Source organism: Sus scrofa, chromosome 8 (genome assembly GCF_000003025.6).
Source record: "Sus scrofa isolate TJ Tabasco breed Duroc chromosome 8, Sscrofa11.1, whole genome shotgun sequence".
In the NCBI taxonomy this organism is placed as follows: Eukaryota; Metazoa; Chordata; class Mammalia; order Artiodactyla; family Suidae; genus Sus; species Sus scrofa.
In genome coordinates this window covers 66,339,912-66,352,908 of record NC_010450.4, presented here as the reverse complement: position 1 = coordinate 66,352,908, position 12,997 = coordinate 66,339,912, and the positions used below count along the sequence as shown (strand labels likewise).

The 12,997-nt window shown below is 39.8% G+C and overlaps 1 pseudogene; it reads left to right on the top strand.

The window, feature by feature from the left end:
- Positions 1-12,360, top strand: part of LOC100515560 — a 32,036-nt pseudogene extending 19,676 nt beyond the window's left edge.

Here is a 12,997-nt window from a genome sequence, read left to right as displayed (position 1 = left end):
AAATTGTCCATTTCTTCCAGATTGTCAAACTTGTTGCCATACAGTTGTTCATAGTATTCTCTTATGGTTTTTTGTATTTCTGCTGTATCCGTTGTGATTTCTCCTTTTTCATTTATAATTTTGTTTATTTGGGTTCTTTCTCTCCTCTTTTTAGTGAGTCTGGCCAGGGGTTTGTCAATTTTGTTCACCTTTTCAAAGAACCAGCTCTTGGTTTTATTAATTTTCTCTATTGTTTTTTGAGTCTCTATTTTATTGATTGCTTCTTTGATCTTTATAATTTCCTTCCTTCTGCTGACTTTAGGACTTTTTTGTTCTTCTTTTTCTAATTCGTTTAGGTGGAGGGTTAAGTTGTCAATTTGGGATCTTTCTTCTTTTTTGAGAAAGGCCTGGATTGCTATAAATTTCCCTCTGAGCACTGCTTTCGCAGCATCCCATAGATTTTGAGAGGTTGTGTCTTCATTATCATTTGTTTCAAGGTAGTTTTTAATTTCCTTCTTGATTTCCTCATTGACCCATTGGTTTTTTAGTAGCATGTTGTTTAGTCTCCATGGAGTAGGTTTTTTCTCTTTGCTTTTCCCATGGTTGATTTCTAATTTCATGGCATTGTGGTCAGAGAAGATACTTGAGATAATTTCTACACTCCTAAATTTATTGAGATTCGCTTTGTGTCCCAATATGTGGTCGATTCTTGAGAATGTTCCATGAGCATTTGAGAAGAATGTGTATTCTGCTTTTTTTGGATGTAGTGTCCTGAAGATATCAATTAAGTCTAACTTTTCTATTGTTTCCTTTAGGATCTCTGTTGCTTTGTTGGTTTTCTGTCTAGAGGATCTGTCCATTGATGTGAGGGGGGTATTTAGGTCTCCTACTATGATTGTATTCTCATCAATATCTCCCTTTATGTCTGTTAATATTTGTTGTGTGTATCTGGGTGCTCCTGTATCTGGGGCATATATGTTGACAATAGTAACATCCTCTCCTTGGATGGATCCCTTAATCATTAAATAGTGTCCTTCTTTGTCTTTCTTTATGCCTTTTGTTTTAAAGTCTATTTTGTCTGATATGAGTGTTGCGACTCCTGCTTTTCTGTCATGTCTATTGGCGTGAAATATTTTTCCCCACCCTTTCACTTTCAATCTATATGTATCTTTTGTCCTAAGGTGAGTTTCTTGTAGGCAGCATATTGAAGGTTTTTGCCTTTTTATCCACTCAGCCACTCTGTGTCTTTTGATTGGGGCATTCAGTCCATTGACATTTAAGGTGATAATTGATAGATGATTATTTATTGCCATTTGAACCTCGTGTTCCAGTTGATTCTATGGTTCTCCATTTTTTTTTTTTTTTGGTTGGATGGTCTCCTGTTATTATCTGCTTGAGTGGTTTTTTTTTCATTTTTTGCAAATGCAATATTTGGTTTTGGCTTGTGATTGCCCTGTTTTTTAAGTATGCTAACCCCTTCCCATAAATGTGTGTTTTAGCCTGATGGTCCTGTAAGTTCAAACACTTCATTACTATATTAAAATTAAGAAGAGAGACATACATATAAACAAAAAGGGTTATTTACCTCCTGACATCCCTTGCCCACATTTTATGGTTTTGATGACTCTTTTTTATTTTTTTCTTTTTAATTTTATTTTGTTTGAAGCATGTTCATGATTAAATCTGTATGCTGGCTTACGTGAGTGACTTCTCTCTGATTGCAGTTTCCTCAGTCCTAGTTCTTCCTCTTCTTCTTCTTCTTTTTTTTTTTTTCCTTTTCTTTTTTCTTCCCTTTCCTTCCTTTCTTTTTGGTTTAGAGAAGCCCTTTCAATACTTCCTTTAACCTGGGTTTTGTGTTGCTGTATTCTTTAAGTTTTTGTTTGTTGGAAAAAATTTTTATTTCCCCTTCTATTTTAAATGATATTCTTGCTGGATAGAGTATTCTAGGTTGCATATTTTTTCCTTTCAGCACTTTAAATATCTCTTGCCATTCCCTCCTGGCCTGTAGTGTTTCTGTAGAGAAATCAGCTGATGTTCTTATGGGGGTTCCCTTGTAGGTAACATTCTGTTTTTCTCTTGCTGCCTTTAGGATCCTCTCTTTATCACTAACTTTTGCCATTTTTATTATGATGTGTCTTGGTGTGGGTCTGTTTGGGTTCAGTTTGTTTGGGGCCCTCTGTGCTTCTTGTATCTTGAATCCAGTATCCTTTAGATTTGGGAAGTTTCCAGCAATAATTTCTTCAAATATATTTTCCATTCCCTTATCTTTTTCTACTCCTTCTGGAATTCCTATTATGCGTAGATTGGCCCGCTTTATATTATCCCATAGGTCTCTTATATTGCTTTCCAGTTTTTTGATTCGGTTTTCTGTCTGTTGACCAGATTGAGTGATTTCCATTATTCTATCTTCCATATCACTGATTCGTTCTTCTGCATTATTCATTCTGGCTTTTACTGCCCCTAGTTCAGTTTGCATCTCTGCAAATGAATGTTCTAGTTTTTCTTGGCTCCTCCTTATATTTTCTAGTTCCTTTCTGAGGGTATCTGCATTACTGTTCATATCTTCTCTTAATTCCTTCAGTATTTTCACTATTTCTCTTTTGAACTCCAGGTCTGTCAGACTGCCGAGATCTGTTTCATTGTTGACTGTTTTAGGTGAGTTCTCCTGTTGGTTTGACTGGGAGTGGTTCCTCAGCTTCTTCATCTTGCTTGTTGTTTTCTTTCTCCTGAGGGAGTTGTACTCTCCGTGATCGGGCAGTGTTTGCCTTGTCACTGCCGTGGAATATTTCCTGAGGGCTGGCGTTGTTGGTCAATCTTTTTTGAGGCAGTGTGGCTTTTCTGGAGTGTTGATGGGGCTAACAGTGTTTCTTTGAAGCAAAGGAGGACTTCCTGAGGGCAGACAGGACTGAGAGGTCCACACCGCGATGGTAGCAGATTTCACTTGGCCATGCAGAGCTTGCTCTGGTGTTTTTAGGCTGTGGGGTTCTTGCAGGGGGTTGGCGGTGTTGGGCATCTGCTTTTTAGGGGTGCATCACCCCCTGGGGGCTGGAGCAGCTATCTGGGGCACTGAGAACCTGAGAGGCTCTTCCCTAGGGCAGCCCAACTCAGAAGGACAGCCTGAGAATGTAGGCGGATCTTTTCAGTCTGGCTGAGCTTGTTGCAGCTTTTCTGGGCTGCAGGGGGTCCTGCCTGGAGCTGGCAGTCCTATGCAGCTGGTCCACTTGAGCATCCCCTGGGGGCTTGGGCAGGTAGCAGGGCCATTGGAAACCGAAGAGGCTCCTCCCCGGGGCAACCCGACTCAGAAAAACCGTCCGAGAATTAGGCCAATCTATTCACAGCCTGGCTAAGCTTGTTCTAGCTTTTCTAGGCTGCAGGCCTTTTCTCGGGTCTGGTGCTGTTTGGTGCTGCTCTGCGGAAGTGTAGCCCCTCCAAAGGGCAAGCAGGCCTGTGCAGGGACAGCCCCTGCGGTGGTAGGCTTCAGGCAATTGTTGAGGCCAGCCCTCCTGGATGGCAGGCAGCCCCAGGTCCGTGAGAGCGTAGGGCGTGGTGGGGGTGGGGGGAGGGGATGCACTGGGAAGCAGAGTTTTCAGCTAGCTAGCGGGCCTGTAAGCTTGCTGTGGCGTGGGGGTATTTTATGGGGACCCACCCCTTCTTCTCTCCCCTCCCCAGCACGGGCGCAGACCAGGCTCTTCTCCCAGGTTCCCTCTGATGTGGCTTTCCCCTTCTCCACTCCTGGAGTATTGCTCCCTTCCTCTGCAACAGCTTTGTTTTCTAGTCTCCCAGGCAGTCTCTGCCCCGTCAACTGGTTTCTAGACCTCCCAAGCAGTTTCCGCTCTGCCCCGCCCCCCTAGCCCGGGGACTAATCTCTGGAGCCGAGGTCTCGGTGCCCAGCCCCCACCCAGGCGGCGCCCCCCGGCCCTTTCTCGGGGACTAACCTTCTGCGGCAAGGTCTCGGTGCCCAGCCCCCCTCCCAGGCGTCCCCCGGCCCTTTCTCAGGAATTAACCTTCGGCAGCGAGGTCTCGGTGCCCAGCCCCCCCCCCAGGCGTCCCCAGGCCCTTTCTCAGGGATTAACCTTCGGAGGCGAGGTCTCGGTGTTCAACCCCCACCCAGGCGTCCCCCGGCTCCCTCTCGGGGACTAACCTTCGGCGGCGAGGTCTCGGTGCCCAGCCCCCACCCAGGCGTCTCAATTTTTGGTGACTGTGCCCGTAGTTCAGATGGTCCGTTGGGTTCTTGATCGGCTTTTCCGTACTCCAACTTACTGCTACACTCTTCTCTGCATCTGGAGATTCCTCCGGTTCGTTTGATCTTTCCCCCGTGTAGGTGACTTTCCAGGGTGCGGGATCCCTTTCTCCTCTGCAGTTCCCTTTCGGGAGCCCCCGTCTCGCTCGGATTCGCCTTCTCTCACTCTCCTCTTTTCTCCTGTTCTGCCCAATAATGTCACGAATTTCTTGCCGTTATTGGAGTTTAGGTTCCTCTGCCAGCAATTGGTTGCTGTTCTGTGCAAGTCATTTATTCTGTAGATGTACTTTTTTTGTTGTGTTTGTGGGAGAGGGCGAGCGTGTCTTCCTACTCCTCTGCCATCTTGTCCTCTCCTGACACTTATTTTAGATTAACATAGTAATCAAAAAAATTATTCGAGACATATTGTGAATTTTGATATTATAATGGGATTGTGGACAGGGAAAGAAATCAACAAATTCTGCCTTGTCATTTGCTCCTTTTCCTTGAAGGACTCCTGAGGACATGGTTCACAAAGAGATGTTCTGAGGAGTTAAATTTTAACAGTAAGAGTGATAGCACAATAATGTTAAGCAATATTGATAAAAGTCTGTACTGTGACATGTAGTTTGTACTTGCCAGATAATCCTGGCCCCTTCTACTTCCCTAAATTTTAGAACAGACCCAGTCAGTGTGGTTTTCAGGGTGCTAGTCAGAGAAAGGATGGCCAGGGCACACCAAGCTCCCTCCAGGTACCCCTGCAGCCACAGTGATTTAGAGAAAGAGAAACATCAGCCTGCCCTGGTTGACTGGGTCCTGCCAATGTCTGAAGCATAAAAGAAAGATGAAGATGGGGTCTTGCCCTTAGGGTGAGCCCTGTGCATTGTAAAGTCTGGTCCTTAATAAACTCAGCTTCTAACCCATCAGAGTACCCCTACTCATTGAGGAAGGAGAAGGGATGATAAGAAGTCCAGCACGAAGAAGAGGAGCATAAAAGAGGTTCAGCTGCCTCCTTCTCCACAAAATGTGGCAGCAACTTATTTTCTAATGTATAAAATATACCTGGGGTCTTTGGATATTTGTGAACTACTTTTATAGACTGCTATCTGATATTGTACTCATGTCAATTTCCTATGCTAATTTCTTGCTGAGAACCTAAAGCTATTTTACATTCAATGACAAAAGTAAAACACTAGAAAATTATAATCCCGTTTTTGAGACTTCCTTGACACTCCAAAATTGTTCCTCTTTTTGGTACTGGGAATAAAAACCACTTTTGTCAAAGCTTTCAATGCTTTGTGCTTCATTGTTAAAGTGCTCAGAGTCAGTTGTATAAATGTTAGCATCACACTCTTGGAACTTTTTCAACAGCATTACTTTTTACTTGCAGATTACCAAGACCCTTTTCTTTTCTAAATTTAAACAGTTTCCAAGTCTAACCACAATGGTAATACTCTCAATTCATGCCAAAAATTGCCAATTGTGGAGTTCCCATTCTGTCTCTGTGGTAACAAACCTGACTAGTATCCATGAGGACTCAAGTTGGATCCCTGGCCCCGCTCAGTGGGTTATGGTTGTTGGTTTGCAGTGAGTTGTGGTATAAATCACAGATGCGGCTTGGATCCTACATTGCTGTGGCTGTGGCTGGCAGCCGTAGCTCCAATTTGACCCCTAGCCTGAAAACTTCCATGTGTCATGATGCAGCTCTAAAAAGACCAAAAAACAAACAAAAAACCTGCTAAGTGTCGTTTTTCTCAGAAATAGTGCTTAACAATTTGTAGTGTAAGGAGACACATTCCCCACTCAGCATTAATTAACAGACCACTAATAAATTATAAATAAGCAAAATATTTATTTCTCCAAAGTGGCTGATTGCATATGTTTTTCTCTTTGTATATCAAAAGATGTAAAACTCTAATGAACTAAGGTATATTAACAAGTGGATATAAGCAAATTCTCTTCTATAAGAGTCAAATGAAACAAATCAGGAAATATCAAATTTGTAAGCTAAGTACAAAATAAAGCAAAATAAATATGTAGTTTATTCATAAGTTGCCACTGTCTTTTTGCACTACAAACAAGACCAGCTAACAGTTTCTTAAATGTTTGGATTTGTCATTGAAAAATCTCATTTGACCGTGTCATCCGTCCTGTGTGAGATGTGATGATTGTAGTCCATACCTGATTGAACCTAAAAATGAGTACATCACATGTGGGTATTCTTATTTTGTCAGTGTGTTAGTAATTCGCCTTACTTGAGATCTCTTGCCCTTGTTCCTTTACCTGTCGCATGGAAGGCTTTTAATTAGACGTCTCAATCTCTCTGGAACTCTCTTGCTATAACTTTTTAGTTCAAACCATGGAATAAGCTATTTTCTTTACCCTAACAGGTTCTGTGGAGATACGATGGCAAGAAACCAGATACCTTAGGACCCAATACTCGGCTGTATGACTGGATCCCCCAGAACGACCTTCTTGGTAAGACTTAGAAGAATAAACACTGAAAACACGAGTAACAGCGGAGGGGAGTGATAATACTTCAACAGGAAACAAATCAATCAAGCATTTACTCCTGAGAAACTCCAAAAGAAAACTTTGCTTATTTACTTTTATTTCCACCCAGGAAGGGGAAATAAGAAAATCTAAGTGTTCCTTTTATTAGAGAAGGTCATGTTTCTTATGGCCAGAATCCAACTATCTTTATTCTGACTATAATTTTTCTCAAAGTGAAATTTTCAATAAATTTGTGGATTGTTTTTCTGTCTCTGATTTCTGTCCTTACAGCAATCTTTCTCCCTCTCTAGAGTTATTTTAAATGCTACTGCAAAACAACAGGTCCTTCTTCATTACCGGTGAATGTCCATTTCCTGAATGAAAACATCCGAAAACATTTTTAGGAAGTGATAACATGGTTTCATGATAGCTTTTTTCATGATAGCATCAATGTAGCTTTTCTTTCCTCTGGTTCCAGCATCACTACCTTTATGCTTTTCCTGTTGCCTTGACGCCCTTCCCATCAGATTCAATGACTTCCTACTTGAAGAGCAGGCACTTCTGGCATGATCTCCCCCCTGCTGTGCACATGTGCTTTCTTTTACCCAGGAGGTTCTTTCAAGCTGTTCACATGACAATCTTGGACTCATCTGTGAAATTCAAGTGACACAGCACTTCTTTCCTTCTTGCTCTGAGTTCTGAAAGCATTTGAAATGCAGTTTCATGTATATAATCATCTGTTATCTAAAAGACATGCTTCTTTAGTGCCTCTTAATGCTTATTGCTCATTTCATTTCTAAGACTTAAAATTAATACTTCTCTTGAAATTCACTCAATCTTAGGTCATCCAAAAACCAAAGCTTTCATAACTCATGGTGGCACCAATGGCATTTATGAGGCCATCTACCATGGGGTCCCTATGGTGGGCATTCCTCTGTTTGCTGATCAGCCTGATAACATCGCTCACATGATGGCCAAGGGAGCAGCTATCAGACTGGACATGGAAACAATGTCAAGAACAGATTTGGTCAATGCCTTGAAGCAAGTCATTAATAATCCTTCGTGAGTATAAATTTTTTCCACTAGATCCTATTTCTAGATAAGTTTTCATATGAAGACCAAGGAGGCAGCAATGAGTCTTGACATAAACACATAAGGAGTGAGGTTTGTTCAATGCTTTGAAAACAGTTATTGGTAACTCATTTTGAAGTCACATTAAGGGTTTTGGGTGATGTTGGGGAAAGTTTTATCAGAGATTTAAGGATGGTGGAAAAATTTTGAGAGCTAACCATTAGCATGAGAAGAATCACTGAAATGGTTACAAAACAATTAAGAGGAAGCTTTGAGAACAAAGTTAAAGTAGGGAACCATGAATGTTATAAATACACATTTGCACAGTTGTGAATTTCCAGCATGTGAACTCCTCAAATGTTTTAAACTCTTCTAAGATGGTTTATTTTCAGTAAACCTGAATGACCTAATCAACGACAAATTCCCATTACATTTAACATCCCAAAGTTGCATTGCTAATATTTTGACCCATCTCTGATAAATGATAAACAGCTAGGATTTTCCAATTTACCCAATTACGACTATGTATTATAACTACTTATAAGTGGAAATAGATGTTTATGTCTTTCGATTGTGATTATTTCTTTTCTTTTTTTGTCCTTTGTCTTTTCAGGGCTGCACCCATGGCCTATGGACGTTCCCAGCCTAGGGGTCAAATCAGTGCTGCAGCTGCCAGCCTATACCACAGCCACAGCAATTCCAGATCCAAGCTGTGTCTGCGACCTACACCACAGCTCATGGCAACACCAGATCCTTAACCCACTAAGGCCAGGGATCGAACCTGCAACTTCATGGTTCCTTGTTGAATTTGTTTCTGCTGCACCACGACAGGAATTCCTGATTGTGATTATTTCTTATTTGGAAGAACTCAAAAATAAAGGCAATTGACTTGGAAGAGATATATTGGGTTATTCCTAGTTTTTAATTTTTGATTTTTTTTCACAGTTTTTAAATGTTACTTTCCATTTACAGTTATTACAAAATATCAGCTATATTCCCAGTGTTGTACAATACATCCTTGAGCCTAGATTATACTCAGTAGCTCATGCCTCCCACTTTCCCACCCCTACATTTCTCCCCCCCACTCCACTGTTAATACTTTTCTGTGCCTATGAGTCTATGCTAATATTTTGATCCCATTACTTTTAACTGGTAAACAACTAGAACCTTCTATTTTGCCTATTACAACTATGTAGATACTGATTTTAATTCTACATATACTCTGAGCTCTTTTGGTTGTACTTGCCTTTGTCTTATTTGGAAGATCTTTTTTTTTTTTGGTCTTTTTGGGGCTATACCAACAGCATATAGAAATTCCCAGGTTAGGGGTTGAATTGGAGCTATAGCTGCTGGCCTATGCCACAGTCACAGCCACGCCAGATCCCAGCCAGGTCTGTGACCTACACCATAGCTCATGGCAATGCTAGATACTTAACCCACTGAGCAAGGCCGGGGATTGAACTTGAATCCTCATGGATACAAGGCAGATTCTTAACCTACTGAGCCACAATGGGAATTCCAGAGAGCCCAATTTTTGAAACCATTTTGAAATCTTTTCCTTATGTACATTAATTTCAGTAAGACAATTACTGTAACTATCATAATTATGATGTATATATTTTCCCCCTTTTTTTCCATAATGACTTGGTAAAAAAAAAAATTGGGGAGAATGTGTTGGTAATTATAGCACAGTGTATATTTGTGTTTTATTTCATTTATTTATTTATTTATTTATTTATTTATTGGGGTCTTTTTTGTCTTTTCTAGGGCTGCTCCCAAGGCATATGGAGGTTCCCAGGCTGGGGGTCGAATCGGAGCTGTAGCCTCCAGCCTACCCCACAGCTCACAGCAATGCTGGATCCTTAACCCACTGAGCAAGGCCAGGAATTGAACCTAGTCAGATTCGTTAACCACTGAGCCACAATGGGAACTCCCTACATTTGTGTTTTAAAGCAGTGTTATTTAATTTTAATTGTAGCACAATTGTTGTCCAAAATGAGCAGATAAAGAAACACATTTTCTTCTTTCCTAACAAGTAAAACTTCCATTTGGTCATTTTATAGAAATGGATAATTCTCTAGTGTCTTTATACATTTTAAATAATAACATAAAGCTGGTGTCAAAAGGAAGATAATTTATTAGCTGCTATATACTGAATGTTCATGATATGCTACACATCATGAACATGTTAACTTCTTCATCTGTAGTCTTACTCTATTGCATTTACAAAAAGAATTCAAGATTGCCGGCAGCCTCTCAAAACCCAGTGCTGCTCCTATGTGTTTTAAGAACAGGGAGGGAAGTTCCCTGTATTGTTATTGCCATGGTGCCGTGCTTCAGCACTTTGTGCTTTAGACTTCTTGACCCATTTTTTTCCCTCCTTCTTCCTTGTCTGTTAGTCCATCATCATTTCAAAGGTAGAAACAAAGGTAACTGTGCCGAGGTCCAGCCCCAGCAGCCAGGGAGTGCCAAAGGAGAGGATGGGCTACAAACGGCGTGGAAAGAATTGGAGCCAACTCCTCAGCTGCATGCTGCAGATGACCCAATTTATTAAATGAAAAGCATCAGTTTTTATGCCCTATAACAATTAGGTTTTGTGTAAGATTTGACATTAACATTTGATTTAAAGCCCTTTTGTTCCCTCCACCTGAGATACTAAAAAAAAAAGGTTAGTTAAAACATGTTCCTTTCAACTTTAGATTTTCCTTCAAGATTACAAACTTAAAGTTTCACACCGTATTTTTCTTAAAAGGTCAACAACAGTAGCTATTCTATTCTATATTAAGAACAAAGCTTTAATAAGTAATAAACTATGATACCTAACATTCTTTAACTAAAGGTGTATGTAGTTAACAAAACTCATGAAAGCCTTGGGCTCATGACATTCTTAAAACCACGATTTATTTGGCGCCAGCAAGCTAAGCATTTAACCTATTGTGCTGATTTACGTAAGTTCCAAACCACCAATTTCAATAGAAAGGAGTATTATACCCCAAAATTAACAAATGCCCCCACAAGGGATGAAAGTTACAAGTGACACTGTTAAAAAATATATCTATTATAGAAAATAGCAATTTATAGGCCAAACAACATTTTCCCAGCCCCAAACTTCTTTTTAAGTAAAGGGACTGAAATCATAAGTTTCCCCTGTATACTCTCACAAAATAGGTGCCATAAATTGTTACTCCAAAACAAAGGCTTTTTCCATTACATTGTTTAAATAACTTCATTCTGTTTTGGTTCAAGTGTTTTACGTACCCAGGGCAAATCTTTAACTGTAAGAAAGCTGTGAATAGGAGATAGAAAAAGAAGGATAAACACAGAAAAATAGATTAACATATTTTTTAGGGGATATCATTTTTATTTTCCTGGAGCCGATGTCTTTCAAGGGATTGCTCTGCAATCCTTCTTCTTTCTTCAGCTTGTCTGTAGCTCTGCTAACCAGACAAGCCTCACGCATCTGTAATCCTTCTTCTTTCTTCAGCTTGTCTGTAGCTCTGCTAACCAGACAAGCCTAATGCAGGTGCCGACTGTGGCTTTGCTTTCTTTACTGGAGCAGCCTTATGGCTCCTGATATAACTGCAATGCTTGAAAGTGAAATGTTGAGTGTTCTTCATGTTCTAAAGTAACTAATAAGAAAAACAATCACTCTACAACAAACATTTCCTGAGAATCTACTGTATGCTAGGAATACTTCTAAGAATAAATTATTATTCCACAAAACAGTCAGATAAAATAGTACTCCTATCCATTCCATTTAACAATGAAAAATTGAAGAACAGAAAGAATAAAGAGGCAGATAACAAGGTAAGTGTCAGAGTCACAAATCAAACCAAGACTTACACACTTTTAACCACTTCTTCACTAATATAAGGTCAAAATAAACTCCTGAATAGCCCCACCTGGACATGTCTCTGAACTTCATCATGGATTTACCTCCTATCTCTGGATTATGGTAGTATTTTAAAATTTGTTAAACGGGTATTAATTCATTAGTAAATAATCCAAGCTTTGAACAAACAAATCATGAATTTCTTTTTTTTTTTTTAACCCCCGTTTGGGACTTAAATCATTCCATTTTTTAGCTTACAAATTCTTATCCTCTCCCATTTTCCCTATTTTCTTTATGACTTGAAATGCTGTACATTTAACAAATTCTAGGCCATAAGCTAAGATCTCAACAATTACCTCAGAAAAGAAAAATATATTTTTCTTCCACTCTATATATGACATTCATTTTTACCATCTACATGAAATTTTCATATATTTATCATCTATGTTCAATCTATAAATCTATGTCCCTTTGCTTTTCCTTCAGCTACAAAGAGAATGTGATGTGGTTATCAACCATTCAACATGATCAGCCTGTAAAGCCCCTGGACCGGGCGGTCTTCTGGATCGAGTTTGTCATGCGTCACAAAGGAGCCAAGCACCTGCGGCCAGCAGCCCACAGCCTCACCTGGTACCAGTACCATTCTCTGGATGTGATTGGGTTCCTGTTGGTTTGTGTAGCAACTGCTGTATTTGTCCTTACAAAGTGTTGTCTGTTTTGCTGCCAGAAATTTTCTAAAACAGGAAAGAAGGCAAAAAGGGAGTAGCTGTATCTGAGGACAGAAGCAGGTATGGCCCAATAGATGGAACTCTTCAGTTTATTCCACCAGGAAGGAGGTATGATAAAGTTCCCAACCTCCTGTGAGAAAATGACTTCTCACAATTAAGCATCTCAGATCAAAACTGGTTTACATGGGGCTTTCTGCCTGTTTAAGAATTAGACGTATATCATGCCAAGAGGAAAACTGATGAAAAAAAATCAATTAAAAAAACTACATGGGTGTATATTGAAATTTTTTATTTTAATTCAAAAGTTACATGAAAAGAAATTATTGAATTTAACTATGTTTCACACGTTGTGCATAGATACAAGAATAGTAACAAGTAGACTCACAGTATCCATATTTTTTGTAGATATTTAGAATTTTTAACTTCATTTTGGTGCAGAATTTTATAGTTTTAACTTGCCAGAGAAATTGTTCAATAATTGGATTTATGTAAAAAGAGTCACCCTTTTATTTTATTTGTGAGATCTCTAAACACTTCTTGGTGTTAACTCTGCATCCAGCCTCAGCATTACTTCGTATCCAAAGCCTGGGCAAGCCATTGCTTTTATCCAGTTTAACTCATTACCTGCATAAACCCTCTAGATATCTGACAAATTTTTAAAGAAAAATTGAACTA